At 35.4% G+C, this 14040-nt stretch overlaps 1 long non-coding RNA gene across 45 annotated transcripts in view; it reads left to right on the top strand.

Moving 5' to 3' along the window:
• The window catches only part of LOC102155162, a 132835-nt gene extending 121365 nt beyond the window's left edge, over window positions 1–11470 (top strand). For 17 of the 45 annotated variants that reach the window (XR_005385676.1, XR_005385670.1, XR_005385672.1 and 14 more), the window contains 5 exons: window positions 5035–5173; window positions 5564–5775; window positions 6756–6880; window positions 10407–10565; window positions 11286–11469. This is a non-coding gene — a long non-coding RNA (uncharacterized LOC102155162). The other 28 variants (XR_005385660.1, XR_005385664.1, XR_005385647.1 and 25 more) reach the window with 14 other exon arrangements.
• The last annotated feature ends 2570 nt before the right edge of the window (window positions 11471–14040 follow it).

Raw genomic sequence — 14040 nt, 5'->3', positions numbered from 1 at the left:
AAGGATTCTAATGAGTAGATCCCTTGATATCTTTCCTTATGTGATATGTTTGAGAAGTTTTGAGACTTCCTTTTTGTTTCTTTCAGGATGGATAAGGTTTTGTTGTAACAAGTAACTCCCAAATCTCAGTGATTGAAGCCTAAAATGAGATAGTTTTAGTTTGCACTACATGTCTATAAAGGGGCACAATATGGGACTCAGCTTATCACTATCACTTATCATGGGCTTATCAATACCCATGGTATTGGGTTCCATACCAATAGAGCCACCCCTATCACAACCGGTCCTAGTATCTGGGAATATTGCTGGACCACTGTCCATTTACTTCCTCCAGTCACCCCTTCCCCTGCAGTGATTTTTTTTTTTCCAATTTCCAACCTTTCTTTCTGTCTCTAACTTTATAGCTCCATCATCTCTGATTTAGATTAGTTTACTTGGATTTCTCCTTTTAGAGGTTTCCAGTTGTTACTGAGAATAAAAATATACCATATTTGTGTTGATATGGGAGGATACAGAGAGTTCTGAATTTAGTTTTGCCATCAATTAAATAGCCTTAGAATGATATATGTTACTTCTACCCCTAATTCATTGGCCATAATTAGTTATATGACTGCACACACAATGGTGACCTGCAATACTACTGTAAAACTGGAATGAAGAGAGACAGAAATATTTAGTTATCTGCATTAATGCCAGACAGTCCACTCTCTGGCCATTGCTTGGATCACTTTTGCTTCCAAGGCAAAAGGCACTCCCTCATTTCCAAAAGGAGGTAACTCGAAAGTCCCATAAAATAAAGACCCAATCCTCAAACTACATGAACTGTGGCAAGCAGTAGTCACTATAGCAGGTATATTTATGATCCTATCTTGATCTATACATATATCAGAAAACTGTATACCCACCTCCAAAAAAATCTACAGTGATTGGGCAGCCCGGGTGGCTCAGCGGTTTAGCGCCACCTTCAGCCCAGGGCCTGATCCTGGGGACCCAGGATCGAGTCCCACATCGGGCTCCTTGCATGGAACCTGCTTCTCTCTCTGCCTGTGTCTCTGCCTCTCTCTCTGTGTGTGTCTCTCATAAATAAATAAATAAAATCTTTTAAAAAAATCTACAGTGATTGAACAAAAATAGAACAATTAAAATAAGTACCATCATTCATCAATAGTAATAAAAGAAAGTACACAGGTGTTAATGATCTACAGAAATTCTGATATCCCATGGGCAAAAGCTATGAGGAGACCCTATATTGTTTGTGGCAAGTACATCTCAATTATACCCTGATCCCAATGTCAGGAAGTTCTGCTGTTTGGCCTCTTTGATCCTTAGTTCTGTATCCAAAGATATCTTCTCTCTTCTATCATTCTGGCACATCTGAAGTAGCTATTGAGGATTCCGATGTCCTTGGGGGGCCAATCAGCTTTCTTAACCTACTTCTTGTATGTTAAAAGTTGGTAAGTTTCAAATAATCACTGATGTTTTTAGCCGAGGCTTAGAGATTTCTTTGGCAAGGTAACTCTCTCAAGAAGTTAACTTCAAATCCATTTGATTCCAGCCTCATGAACCATAAGCTATATCTAGCTTTGACATATGTCTCTCTCTTGATTTAACTATAGGGAACTCGAGTCTTTTAGGCTTATTGGGAGAGTCATATCCTTAGACTCTCTTTCCTGAATCATTTTGTACAATCAAATGGATATACCTCCTGCCACCTTAATCCATCAAGCAGTTTTAACAATGGATGTGACAGCCAAACCCTTGATTGCATTCTTGCTGTATGGCTTAGTTTTAATAAACCTTTGTTGTTCAAGGAATTTTTCAATAATATCTTTTACTGCTCAGGATTGAGAAGCAATTGCTTTTTCCAATCTTCTAATTCCTTACACTTTGGGACTCTGTGCTCTCTCATTTGTGCTTACAAACTATCCAATTATTTTTTAATGCATTTCTTCATCTCTATATTTCTAAAATGTGACCAATGATAACTAACACACGTAACTAACTTCTATTTTATAAACTCATTCCCTAAAGTTACAAAGTCAGAAGATAAATTATTTGCATTGCACATTTTACAGCTTTATCATCATGTATTTCTTCATTACATAACCTGGATAAATATCCTTCTAATCTCTAATAATAGTTCCTTTGCCACCTAGGCAAATTTCTTAAAGCAATGTTGTTTTGTTATTATAGACTTTGGCTTACAGTGCCAAATTTGCATCAGTTAAGATAGGCTATCTTAGGCTGTGAAAAAAAGAAATACAAGGAGGAAGGGAGGGAGGGAGGGAGGGTGGGAGGGAGGGAGGAAAGAAGGAAGGAAGGAAGAACTCTCAAAGATGAATACTTTTAAGAGAACAAAGTTTTAGTTTTTGTTCTTCTATGTGCACTGTGGTTTATAAAGAGTAGTGTATATATACATAATTTCAATTCAGGGAACTAATTTGTCAAGGCAATCTTTTAAATATTGCTGCTTATGTATTAGTGTTTTATTGCTTTGTAAAAAATTACCATAAAGTCAATGGCCTAAAATAACACTTTAAAACAATGTACATCTTTTTTTAAAGATTTTATTTACTTATTCATGAGAGACACAGAGAAAGAGAGAGAGGCAGAGACACAGGCAGAGACACAGGCAGAGGGAAAACCATCCCTCCATGCAGAAGGAAAACCAGGCTCCATGGAGCCCGACATGGGACTCCATCCTAGGTATCTAGGATCAGGCCCTGGGCTGAAGGTGATGCTAAACTGCTGAGCCACCCAGGCTGCCCACAATGTACATTTATTATCTTAAAGTTTTTGTGGGTCAGGGTCTGGCACAATCTAGCTCAGTCTTCTCTTAAGGTATCACAAGATGGTCAGCAACATTCTTTTTTCTTTTTTTTTTTAAAGATTTATTTATTTATTCATGAGAGACACAGAAAGAAAGAGAGGCAGCGACACAGGCAGAGGGAGAGAGAGAAGCAGGCTCCATGCAGGGAGCCTGACATGGGACTCAATTCTGGGTTTCTAGGATCATGCCCCGGGCTGAAGGCTGCGCTAAACCGCTGAGCCACCCCGACTGCCCAGTCAGCAGTATTCTTTATGGAACCACCGTCCTCCTCCAAAATCACATTGTTGTTGACAGAATTCAGTTCCTTATGGATGTAGAACAGAGGTCTACTTTTGATTGTTGACTGCTACCCACATCTTGCCCACAGGTCCAAAGAGACACTCATAGTTCCTTAGCACAGGCCCCACTCAGACAACATGACAGCTCACTCTATCGAGGTAAGCAGAAGAATTTATTTTTTAAGGGATTACCTAATTAAATCAAGCCTACCCAGAATAATTTTTATTATTTCAAAGTCAAATGATTAGGGACCTTAATGATATCTGCAAAATGTCTTCAACTTTTAATATAATATAACCTAATCACAAGAGTGATATCTCAACATATCCACCACAGGTCTTGTCCACAATACAGGGGATTGTATGTGGAAGGTACACTAAGAGCAAGAACTTTAAGGCCATGTAATGCCTACCATCTATTATGAGAAAGAACCTGCGTCACTTTAAGGGTCCTGCCCTGCCATTCAATGCCTGGCCCATAGTTGACTTCTGCTCACAATGCATTGGCTATAACTAGACTCACATCTCCACTGAAACATAGGATGCCATAAAATTCAATCCTCCCATATTTCTGAAAATGCTAAGTCTAAAAATGCTATGTTTCTCACATAGCCTACAGATAGAAAAATGTGTATAAATCACTAACTATCCACTATCTTGAAAGAACCATCGACTCTGGGCAGCCTGGGTGGCTCAGTGGTTCAGCGCCACCTTCAGCCCAGGGCATGATCCTGGAGACCCGGGATGGAGTCCCAGGTCGGGCTCCCTGCATGGAACTTGCTTCTCCTTCTGCCTGTGTCTCTGCCTCTCTCTCTCTCTCTCTCTCTCTGTGTGTGTGTGTCTCTCATGAATAAATAAATAAAATCTTAAAAAAAAAAAAAAACATAGACTCAAAACCAGTGATGTGAGAAGGCAACATCTTAGGTTTTTTTTTTTTTTTTTTTCATCTTACATATTAGTCTGGATGTAGAGTACAGATCTGGAATATGGAAGAGAAGGAAACAACCTCACTGAGGTTAAAGAACTTGACTTTGGTCATTCTGGGTATTAGTGATAGAGATACCAGCTACCATTTAACCTAGTTTGCTTATGCTCTGTCCATTGTCCAAGCCATTTTTAATGTATGTAGACTATGCAGGAAATTGTTATGTTAATTGCCAGAGTGCTGGAAATTTGAAGCCAGGATTTTTTTATGCTTGATAAGTAATAATCACCTAGTCATTTTTTTTTTCATTGATTCATTCATTTACCAAATAGGTATTGACTATCCATCACATATCAGGTATTAGCTTTTAAGTAGAGGTAAAACAACATTAAGATACAAACAAGTACTTTAATTTTTTTCTTAAATTTAAAGATAAATGTGTAGAAGACCTCTGAAGTTTCCTAATAAGAATTTTTCATAGTTTTTAATTGTAAAGGCAAAGACAAGAAACTATCATACCTTTGCTCTCCCTTTCCTTATTAGTATGAGAACTCTTTTATTCTGCAGTGTAGGAACATAACTATGTTCTGCCTGCAAGATGTAAGTAAATGTCTTAGAGTCTCCAGTTTAATAGCCAAATATAATTCTGATACCCCTCTACCAATCAATGTTCTTGTCATCATTCTTAGAGATTTCAGTACCCACGAAAATGATTTGTGCAATATCATGACTTCTCAATTTCTTAGTCTTATCAACCCCAAAGATCTGTGTTTTCTCCTGATCTCGCCCAGTCATCCACATCCCTATCTTGATTCATAGCAAGAATTTATGTCTTAAGCTTCTTTTCATTTATTGTTAAAATGTCACATTACTTCCTTCCTGCATCTTACTCTCAGCTGATGTCCCAACATAATCATTGAGCCTTTGCACTTATTCAGTTTGCTTGGGTACTTTTCTCCACATATCAACATGGCTGGTTTCTTCTTGTGATCTGCCCACAGAACCAAGAAAGAACAATGACTCTACGTAAGCTGGAGCCACAGTTGAATGAAGCATGACCAAAAGCCAAAAGGGAGAAATGGAATTATATCCAAACAAAACCCCTGAAGTTAAAAAACAATGCAACAGCTTTCTTACAAAGTAAACAATAGTTGAATAGACAATTCTGCAACTAAAAGATAAGACATAATAACACCTTTGTGAGAAAGATCGAGAAAGATTGGGAAAGAAAGAAAGAAAGTTGATGAAGATCCTTATTCTACAGCAACAGAGATGAGCTGTGGAATTCCACCTCAACTATATAATTGATCGCGACCCAAATGTTAAAAACATGTTTATTGATCTAGAAAAATGTCCCTCATATGTTTTTAATGAAAAAGGCTTATAGAAATCTATATAGTATACTCTCCTTTTTAAATACCAGAGAAACAGTGGAGGTCCATATCCCAATATTAAAAGTTAATAACTTGGAATAGAAAAACATGGGCAATTTATTCATTTTCCATTCCTGAATTTCATATTTTGCTTTAGACTGAATGTATTAATTATGTAATAAGAAGTCATGAAGAACCACTAGTTTGAAATAAATCATTCAAGTGGTCCATATGGATCCTGGCATATGAAAAATATACATTGAGATATAGCAGATGAGAAGGACAACTCAAGATCAAGAGTCATAATCCTCATTGTATGCATCGGCTATACTCTGATAAAAAATAATATCCATGTGGCCAGCCAGAAATGTAAGAAAATAACAAGTTCATTTTGTACAGAATTCTAGAAAGATTTACTAGTATAATAACAATTTTTTTTAATTTTTATTTATTTATGATAGTCACACAGAGAGAGAGAGAGAGAGAGAGAGAGGCAGAGACACAGGCAGAGGGAGAAGCAGGCTCCATGCACCGGGAGCCTGACGTGGGATTCGATCCCGGGTCTCCAGGATCGTGCCCTGAGCCAAAGGCAGGCACTAAACCGCTGCGCCACCCAGGGATCCCTATAATAACAATTTTTTAAAAAAGCTTTCTCCTAAAGGCATTCAGTGCCCAGTCATTTTTATAAGTATTAAAGCCCAAAATAACTTTGATAGATCTTATAGAAAGATAGATAACTACTCTGATAAATTAGTGTTTATTTCAGTTCTTCATACTATCAATTCTGAGAGAGAATTTACTTACTCTGAGGTATCTTTCAGGGATGCCTTCAAAACCTAAAAATAATTATATTAGAATTATGTTTTTATTGATTTAATTTTTATTGTAGATAGAATTATTATTCTACCTTTTTTTTTTTCAATTTGACTATTTATAGGATACCGGGAATATAGGCTATTACCAGAAAAGAGTGTGGTGACAAGTCGAGGAACTGAAATCTTATAGCCACGGCTGGTTCCCTGGGAATACAACCTTTGCAGTGACACAGGGCCCAGTGCTCAGAGTGTCCCCACACTTGGTTTAATGCTCGATGTTGCCATCTTGAAATTTTTTTTTTAAGATTTATTTATTTATTCATGAAAGACACAGACTGAGAGAGAGAGACAGAGACACAGGCAGAGGGAGAAACAGGCTCCTAGCAGGGAGCCCAGTGCGGGACCGGATCCCGGATACTGGGATCATGACCTGAGCCGAGGGCAAGTGCTCAACCGCTGAGCCACCCAGGCATCCCACACATCTTGAAATTAATAATTTTTGAAAAATAAGCACTTGATTTTATTTTTCCACAGGCTCCACCAAATTATATAGCGGATTCTGCTTATAATGTGTTATACCTTGTGATCTACATTGTTCTGGGATGAAAAGTCACACAATCAAACACAAAAGATTAATTCATTGGACGTCAAATATACAGGTATTAGAGATAACCTAATGACTATATGGTTATTGACCAAATTTTGTTTCGAAATTGCTTCAATTATTTATTTCCTGATATAAAATAACACTTTTGTGAAGGATTTAAAGTAATGGAATCAGGAAGTAAAGTAGAATTTCTAGAATTGGTTGGATTATTTGAACATGACTTTGTCTATGTTCAGGACTTGTGACCATCAGAAGCTGGCAGTTATAGGCAGCCCCTGGATCTTTGAGTGGTAAGAAGCACCTGAAGAATTTTACATTTATTCATTGCATGCATTTACCCAAGTATTTGTTCCTGCTTCTTTAGCATTTTTCAAAAAGTCTTTGGAAAGCAGGCTATAAACTGACAATGGTAGTCTTTAAAGAGAGCTGCTTCTTCTTTTTTTTTCTTTTCTTTTTTTTTTTCTTTTTTTTTAATGTGAGAAGAAGGTGAGGAGAAGAGATTTTGTTTTTCTAATAAAAACAGCACAGCTTGGTGAATATGATACCTTCTCATAAACCCATAAAGAACTGAAAGTTTATGCAATTTTAAAATACCTCAGGAAATGTTCATGAATATCTTTTAATTCCAAGTCATTTAACTTGCATTTAAACATGCTAGCCTAGCAAAATCATATTGGTAATTTCATTGGTACAAATGAAATAGATCTGAATGCAGTGGGGTTTGGGGAAAAGAAAGAAAATTAAAATTATTGCCTTTAGGAAATAACACTTTTATAACATAAGAAAATTTTAATAACTTTAAGTTTATCTACCAAAAAATCTTTTTAAAGAGTTTGAATCCAAGCAATTAGTTGAGCTGGAGAGACTATTGTGAAAATCCTCATTCTTTTACATAAGAGCTGACTTAGGGTATGTGGTATAACCTCCCTTGGGAGCACATTGTTTATCTAATTGTAAATTTTTTTTAAAGATTTATTTATTCATTCATTCATTCAGAGAGAGCGAAGAGAGAGGCAGAGACACAGGCAGAGGGAGAAGCAGGCTCCATGCAGGGAGCCCGATGTGGGACTCGATCCTGGGTCTCCAGGATCACACCCCAGGCTGCAGGCGGCGCTAAACCGCTGCGCCACCGGGGCTGCCCTAATTGTAAATTGTTTAATGTTATATGAAGATTAAGTGTGAAAATATATGCAAAATGATTGGCAGGTTGATGCACAAAAGATGCAACTCCTTGATCTCTATTTTTATTTTAATAAAATAATTTATTCATATATAACATGTATAAACATTTGCTTATCAGTTTATTATCTATCTACTCAATTGGCATAAAAGAGAACCCAAGGTACATCTCTCCCTCTTCTCCGCTCCCCTCTTAACTCCTAAACCTTCCCCCAAGGTCTGACTTGTTCTTTTTCTCAGTCTCTAGCCTACTTAATTCAGTCCTGTCAGGTACTGGCAGGGTATGAACGGTTTTAGCAACTCCAGGTAGGAGGGGAAGGAAAAAATGATAAATTTTTCCCAATCCAAATTTAAAATGAAACAACTAGTAGGCAAATATATGTTACTATACCTAAGATTATCTACCACTTAGCATTAACTTTGGTATGTTAATATGCTAAAAAGAGTCTCTGTTTTTCTTTTCTAAACACCCCAGAGGCTCCCTCCTATTCTCCTAGATTGATAAGCCATGGCTAGAAGATAGTGTGGTAGTACCCTGCTCTGAGAAAGAGATAATTCTGCGAGTCAGAAATTCTAGAACATAAGCATATAGAGAAAGATGTATATATAGAGTATATTTTATATAATCAATTAGTTGGTAAGTGAGATATATCTTGGACATTTAATGGATAAATGCACTATTCTGAGGGAGTTGGATAGTTTTACTGCAGGAAGATGAACAAAGCAAAGTGAACTCTATAAATATTGATCTCAGTGGCAACAGACACGGACTCCACACTATTTAAATCTTCATAGGGTCCAGACTTCCCACTAAAAGTACAAATTATTTACACTAGATATCAGACTAAAAGCAGTAAGGCTTCTTACAAATATTATTAAGACAGCCTTAAGGAGTCAAAGAAAATAGCAGTGGAAAATAATAATTGATTGTATAGTAGGTTTCCTCTTCGAATCTAAGCATGTAAGTACTAGGGAATGTATTAGGAAAAACTCCATATAAAATTTTCATTTGTCTAAAAATGACAAAGACAAGCAGTTACACTCTAAAAAAATTACTTGAACAATTTAATGTAGGAACATTTCAGTGTGCTTTGTCATTAGGACAACAGAGTTTGGATCATAAATTACATGCCTGTGAAATGTTATGGTTTAGTGAGATTATTTTTTTTAATGTCACACAATGCATTGATATTGCAATCTGCACTTGTGTTTATGTGCTGTTTGTGTAACAGAGGCCTTTATGTTACTTTATATATAGAAACTGTTTGAACTTTTTCTGTGTGGTTAATTGCCCTGATATTCTTGAAGGAAGAATCTTTATAAGGAAGCTCCCTTTCAATCCCATAGATGCTACATCAGGGACTGTGCTAAGCTACCTAGGTCCCAACTTTGGGGACGCTCTCCATTCTAACAACATATGCAGATTCAGATACCAGCTTCCACTTCCACATTTTGGGAATTTAGGAAATGTGTGTCTTTTTTGGTCAAAACCTAGTATTTAATTAGTTCTCAACAATTAACCAATGAAAATAATATTAACTAAAAATTTTTTAAAATCATGAAAAAATATCCAAAATGTGAAATACCTTCCAAAGTAATAATAGTATATCTCCATAGGTGTGTATAATATACACATTAATAAATATTCCAAGACACATACATACACACACAACACTCACACACATAAGTGAAATAACATTGTTTTCTAGGAAATCAACAGCAACTATTTTAGATATTAATTATAATCAGATATGCAAGTGGTCTAGTATAGCTTAGTATGTTTTAGTACACATGTTGAGCCTTATTCTAATTGATTTATGTATTAATTCCTCATGTAAATTATTTCTACCCTAAGAAATTATTCAGTGTGGTTAATATGCATGTTAAAAAGTCTTGATGGGAAATACAGAGAAAGTAATCTCTTCCTCTGTCAAAGGATTTGCATTTAAGATTAGAAAGTAATAAAGAGAACTTTTATAAAATAATAAAAAAATAATGTTATTAAAGGAATTGTCAAATGAAATTCAAAATACTAAATTAAAGTGACTTGGTCACACTCTTTACAAATTATTCCTTTGTTTAAAAATATTTTTAAAGCAATTATTCATTAATTTTACAAAATTGTTGGCATAAAATAATATTAAATCCTGTAAATGATTTTATACTATCTAGAAATAAGTAATTTATTTTTTCTCTCACTCATTTCCATGTAGTGTTTCCATTGATTGGGGACAAATAGGAATATGTACACCTAGAATATTATTATGAAACTTATCCTAATGCTTATATCTAAAATAGCATATGGTTATGGTCTAGCAATTCCACTTCTAAGTATATATAAGCAAAGAAAATGAAATCAGTATCTCAAAGAGATCTATGTACTTCCATATTCATTGTAGCATCACTCACAATAGCCAATATATGGAAACAACTTAAGTGTCTATGAATGGATGAATGGATAAAGATTTGTATATATACAAAGAAATATTCAGCCAAGAGAAAAAAAGAAATCCTGCCATTTGCTACAACAAAGATGGACTCTGACGGCATCATCTTAAGTGAGATAAGTCACATAGAGAAAGACAGATACTGTAGGGTATCACTTCTTTGTGGAATCTAAAAAAAATCCAAGTCATAGAAACAGAGTAGCATAGTGGTTTCCAGGGGCTGGATATTGGAGGAAATGGGGAAATGTTGGTTAAAAGACTAATAAGTTATGGGAATCTAATGTACAACATGATGATTATAGTTAATAATACTATATTATGTACCTAAAAGTTGCTAGGAGAGAAGTTTTTAAATGTTCTCACCACAAAAAAGAAATGGTAGTTTTGTGAGGTGATCAAAGTGTTATCTATGGTGGTAATCATTTTACAATATGTAAGTGTATCAAATCAACGTATACACCTTACACTTACACAATGTAATATATTAGTCATATTTCAATAAAACTGGAAAAATAAAATAACATGATTATAATAAAAAATTAAAAGGTAGATTGCTTGCATTCACCAGCTCATAGTTATTACATGTGGCCTTAAAAGCATTCATTCATTAATGTAGGTGGTGCATGTTTGCATTCTTATTCAGGATGTGACATCATGATAGAGTGATAAAATTCCATAAAATGTAAAATTATGTAAATTTTACTCCATGCTATAAAAAGTACTGTGATTTACTTAGTCTTTCAGAAACTTAAAATACATTCAAAAGTAAGTTTGATTTGAATTAAGCTATAAAACAGAATCTAATTCTTTTTTTCTTTTTCTAAATTCTAGATCTCCATGTGAGCCAAGACCCATTTTTAAATCGCGTTCAATAAAATTGCTAAATTTATGTTATTTTCCAGTTAAGAATGATGTTTACAATCTAAGACAACTATCCAAAGTACAAATTGAAAATTTTACATGCTAACATCTTTAAAATAATACAAGATGCATTGCAAGCATTAATATGGTCTGTGAGATGTTCAATGATTTCTCCTCTCCCTACTTCTCTATCCTTATCTCACGTCCTTACTTAGCCCCTGCTTCCTTCTTCATATCAGGGTCTACAGAAACAAAAGTCTATGAAGGTTTGACAGCTTACCAAAATGAGTTCCCAACAGTTGGTCTCTCCTCCCTAACTCCTAAACACACCTCTGAATTCACCTGCAGCTATAGAAAAACAGTTTTTGGCATGTTGATAGAATTTGACTCTACATACTGCATCTCTCTCACACACAGCGTGAGCACTAACTCTAACCCCATATAAGCTTGCTAAGGGTAGGTACAGCTGAAGTTCTTAAGAGTGATTGCTTCAAGGGTGAACTTCACCCAATGGCATATATGGAGGGATGGAAGTCGGTAAATAAATGCCCCAGTGTCTCCATCTTCTTGTGGACCAATTTGGAAGGTTGTTCTCCATGGTTTCTCAGAGATTCCCAGTCTGGGCTTCCTGTTGCCCAAAATGGAAACTACTTATGAACACATATCTGTTTGCTTTTCTTTCTTATTGTTTCTTTTTCAACCTTTTTTTTTTTCATTTATGCTTCCTGAGATCATCTCTCAAGTATTTAGTCCCAAGTCCTTGTTCCCAGGTTTGCTTAACTTAGAAGGAATAAGCAATAAGGAATAAGGAATAAGCAATAAGGAATAAGCATTGATTCTGAAGAATCAATGACCAACATCAAAACATTTGATTTATTTTAAACAAACCAAGGTGGGGGTGGTGGGCTCTAGAGGTGTAAAGCCCCTGTGATTAAGCTTTCTGATACTGAATCGTTATAAGTTCCCTGCATATATCATTTCACTTCATGTTTCTGTGTCCTTTGTGCTATTTTATGAATGAATGTCTTTTCTCAGCTTTTCTGTTTTTAAATATTTTTAAGATTTATTTATTTATTTTAGAGGAGACTGTATACAAGTGGGGGGAGGGGCAGAGGAAGAGGAAGAGGGTGAGAAGCAGACTCCCAACGAGCCTGACTTGGTCCTCGACCCAGGACCCTGAGATAATGACCTGAACTGAAATCAAGGAGTCTGTTGCTTAACTGAATGAGCCACACAGGCAACTTCCCTCAGCTTTTCACTCAGGTAATTTCTTATCCTCAAAAAGCAGTTCAGAGACTCTGATAAGCTCAGAGCCAAGCTTCTTCCATAGAAACTGGCATGGATTTCCTACTTTAATCCTTAACACATTATATTGAGGTGATCTGGGTAACTTCTTTGAGAACAGGGGCCACAATGTATTCCCCTTTGAGACTCCAGGATTACACAGTGCCTAGTATGAACTTGGCACCTATGATAATAAATGAGTAAATACATTTTTTTCCCAAAAAAAACACTTACATGGCAGGCAATGTCTCTTATATTAACTCATTTAATACTGATGACACCCGCTTGAGGTATGTACTATTATTGTCACTATTTTAAAAATGATGAAACTGGAACAGAGTGAGGCTAAGTGACTTGTAGGTCATATAGCTAGTGATTTATGAGACCAGGACAGGATGAGACTAGAATCTATGTTATTCACAGCTCCCTGTCAATGCTTCTCTTGATTTAAATATCAAACCATAACGTCTAACCAATATAAACCATAATTTCCTATCATTTTGTTACAGATCTTGGTATCTAATCTGAGATAACCCTTATTCTATGTGTCTACCTAGTTTTGAAAAGAAGAAGCTAAAATTCTTTCTCAAATTAAAATATTATTTACATGTTTTTTCCTAAACATCATATGATTTGTAATCAATGTAGATTTCCTGTATGCCAGAAATTTACTTAAAAAATTTGTTTAACATCCTATGAAACTAAGATGCTCTGTTTAGGTGTTACTGATTGTTAGAGGTCTCTACTCTTTTAAGAAAAGATTCAATGATTATTTCTGAAAAGTGAATGATAAATGATCAATTCTCAATGCATTGTTTAGCTATGTAAATAAAACTAAAATGTTAGGCTCCTACTACAGATGCTGTTAATAGCAGTAGACTTGGTAAATTTCAGAGAACAAGCCTCAAGTGACACTGCAAGTCCTGTTTCACACTGTGTGCATCCTGTTTCCTGTCGAATGTGGCTATAATGGGCACATAAACTAAAATTTACACACTATTTAATCTGCAAATGTTCTGTGTCCTTTGCCTTTAGCAATGGAAAGATGCCAGTCTCTTTTTCTTATATAATACCCTGTCTCTATCAGATTTGAAGCAATTTTATCTATCATGGAATTATAAATTTTTAATGTCATTTCTGTATTTGTAGGCTCCTAATAATCTTAAATTCAGATATACAGTTAAAGTAAAAGTATACCACAGTCATCTGATCAGAAAAGCCTACAAGATGTATCTAAAACATATTCCATTAAAAACAACTATAAATGTAACATCTACATAAACTTGAGGAAATATTTAAAATTTAGGAGTCCTTGGCCAAATGTCAACTGAAAGATGAAATGTCCAAAAGAATTATCTAAATGAATAAGACAAGGTGAGGAGATTCATTTTGTTAGTCAAACCATATAATTTAACATTGACCTTTACTTTGTTACTAACCT

This window comes from Canis lupus, chromosome 38 (genome assembly GCF_011100685.1).
Source record: "Canis lupus familiaris isolate Mischka breed German Shepherd chromosome 38, alternate assembly UU_Cfam_GSD_1.0, whole genome shotgun sequence".
NCBI lineage: Eukaryota > Metazoa > Chordata > Mammalia > Carnivora > Canidae > Canis > Canis lupus.
The sequence above is the reverse complement of the archived record's forward strand: the minus strand, read 5'-3'. Positions and strand labels throughout refer to the sequence as shown.